Raw genomic sequence first — 3199 nt, forward strand, 5'->3', positions numbered from 1 at the left:
TCATCATGCAAATGAGGCATCATATGTGCTTGTTATGACATTATGACATCATTACATAAGTGCATCATATTCCATGTGTTGTCATTTGACATCATCAAGACTTGTTACATTTGCTGCTGGCACAAAGTTGTACCTATGAACCATAATGTGGTACACTGTATACCGTATAATTTAAATTTGTGTTGCACCAGACTACTTCAAATATCTGCTGACTAATAATGATGCTCATGGCCCTTAAGACAATCTTTTCATCCAAGCCTTTGGTGAGGGAGAGGGAAGACCCTTTGCTTCATACTTGTCCAATCTGTTGCTTTTGCCAATATTATAATTGTTGTTGTTTATTGTATTTTCCTTGTTTTAGCTGTGAGCTGCCCAGAGTCATTAGGAGTTGGGCGGCATACAAATTTCACAAATCAATCAATCAATCAATCAATCAATCAAAACCCCACTTGCTCAACCAAGCCACCTAAAAGTTAGTTGCAAGTATAAAAGACATAAGAATTGTAAATCATGTTGAAAATTGTCATAGATATGATGGTTTATAATCCCAAGTTAATCAGTGGTGGCTACATTACTGATGAAAACATTAAGTCAACCATGCTGAGGCATTCCATTTCATTAAAACTGATGTGAGAGAACCCATAGTGTCCATACAACACTGCCCAAGTCTTTTCACCAGAGGAAAGATGTTCAGAACAAAAGTGTGGTAAAAGAGATTTATTACATTTTAATATGATATCTTGCATGCTGGTGAGCTCAGAACTGGCTTTTCACCTGTGCGGGAGATGAAGGTCAAAACCTTAACTTCATACTGCTTCTGTGTACGGCAGCAGCAGCAGCAACAATAACAATGCATTATTGGGAAAGGATTGAATATCAGTACCTGCTCCTGGCTGTGAGCTTCCCTCGAGTAACATTCAGCCATTTTCAGAGAAAATATCGGTTCAGTTGAACATTGTCTGAGTCAAGGTGCCAGCTTAGATTGCAAATACACAAAAGTAGACACCGTGCAGGGAGAAAATATCTGTGGAAGTCAAGTCAGGATGTTTAAAAGTACAACAGAGAGAGAAAGAGTGAGAGAAAGAGAGAAAGAGTGAGTGAGTGTGTGTGTGTGTGTGTGTGTGTGAGAGAGAGAGAGAGAGAGAGAGGATATTCAGCTGTATAGATGCATTTTTAGTCTATAGCAGTTCAGTGCCAAACAAGAAAATCCAACAGCCTCTGAAAAGTGTTGCACAGGTGTCTTCAGAGGACAGTGGTTGAAAGCATTCATCTCCTGGAAGAAAGTGTTATGGAGTAGGAAACCTTAGCAAAGAAAAGTAAATTAAATTTAATGAGTTTAACTTACAAATTTAATAGCTTTTACTGAAAAGCCACCTGCTGCTTTTTTCAGACGTTTTGTTTGTTTTCCTTGTCTTATTTGTTGGGTTGGCAGAGATGTCTGCAGTCCTTTATTTGCTCAAAACAAATTCCTAAGGCTCAAATTTTCTATTAGTTTATTAATTGCTGAGTTACAGCAAGAGAATTAAAAGCATATTTAAACATCTGTTCCTTTTCATGGATTTCATTTTTAAGTAACCACACAGTTCCCCTAAATCAGTTTCCCAGTCAGTTTTGTTATTGTTGGAAGATACTGTTTTAAAGTCAAATACACTGCCTGGAAAATAAAAACAAAAATCCTGCATTGTGAATACAGAGATGTTTAAACACAGTCCAACAGCTTCCATGGCCTTTAACTTGAAAATAAAGTTTAGATTTATACAAACAGGCTTTATTAATAATTTTTACTATAAAACAATTGCCTCAAATCATATTGATTACATATCTATCTTGAGCTTCCTACTAGAAGGTCCTTTTAAAGCGGCCCTTTGTTTGCACTTTGATGGTGTAAAAAACACTTCAGGAAAACAACATAAAAAGATTGCATTATTAGAGAAATAAACAAGCCCCCAATTAAATTATGAATGAACAAACCAAAGGTGCTGCCTGGTCCTGAAAAGATGGGGAAGGCACATAGTCTGACAGGCAATCTTGACTTCATGCTCTTCCACAGTTTTAGCACACTTCATCCCTATTAGCCACCGAGGTATCCAACATGATCTAATTCTTACCTAGACCTGGGAATGAACAGCTACAATCTCACCTCTCTTGTTACAATATTAATTTACAGCTTTCAGGATGTCCTCCTATAACATCCTAGTTCTGGCTGAGCAGACTAGGAATTACTTTTTTGTAGATACATATGCGATTGAACAGCTATATCACTAGATTTGTCAGGATTAAGAAATGTATGACATGCCATGACTACTTTAGCTAGTCAATGCCATGGGTCACATTTTATATAAAAAAATAATATTGTACTTAGAGAATATGAATCTTCCAGTAGTAAGAAAATAAAACAAATTCTATGTTTTGGAGATTATTAGGAAGCACATTAGGGATTGTTAGATTGGGGCTTGATTAAACAAACTATATAACAATATTTTTCATGTACATCTAAGTTGTTGACATATATAGAAAAATGGAGAACATAATCAAAATTATTTATTTTAAATTTTATTTTTCAAAATACAAACTACAAAAAAATTAACAAAGCACTAAAAGACACTAAAACATATTCTTGAACTTTTGTTATAGGCTTTACTTTTTACTTTTACTTTTTAAAACATATTCTTGAACTTTTGTTATAGGCTTTACTTCTATAATGGATTCCATCTCAGATGCCTTTGAAATGGCCAAAGTGCCTGGCCCATGCTGATCTGTTAGAACATGCTTAAATTGAAGATACCACCACTGTTGCAAACTTCTCAGCCTTTTGGCTAAGATCAAGTGTAGTATCTCTTCTTATCAATATGATAATCAGAATGATTAAGGGACTAGAACATATTCCAAATGAGAAAGTTTAAGGCACTAGAATCTCCCCTCCCATTAAAGAAGATTTAAAAGAAGGTTATTACATTTCCGCCTTGATTTTTTCTTTCCAGTTTGTAGTTCCTAAGGATGTGAATGGTAAGTGGAAAGATAAGGACCACCATCTACTTATTTGACCCTTGACTCTCTTGGATGATTAGATTGGCCAGGTTTGGACTGGTCCAATGGTTAAGGGGGGGAGGGGAAATCAATGCCTCCTTGAGTGTGGGACATATTCCCACCTGGTTAAAGGAAGCAGTTATGAGACCTTTACTGAAAAAGCTCTCTGTAA

At 35.9% G+C, this 3199-nt stretch overlaps 1 non-coding gene across 1 annotated transcript; it reads left to right on the forward strand.

The window, feature by feature from the left end:
- Window positions 1-2796: 2796 nt before the first annotated feature.
- On the forward strand, window positions 2797-2978 carry LOC112540914 (U2 spliceosomal RNA). The gene has a single exon (XR_003084951.1). It is a non-coding gene; the product is annotated as a U2 spliceosomal RNA (small nuclear RNA).
- Window positions 2979-3199: the final 221 nt, after the last annotated feature.

Source organism: Python bivittatus, unplaced genomic scaffold (genome assembly GCF_059951505.1).
Source record: "Python bivittatus isolate LINGU-HERP-01145 unplaced genomic scaffold, Pbiv_v1 ctg000020_np1212, whole genome shotgun sequence".
NCBI classification, from domain to species: domain Eukaryota; kingdom Metazoa; phylum Chordata; class Lepidosauria; order Squamata; family Pythonidae; genus Python; species Python bivittatus.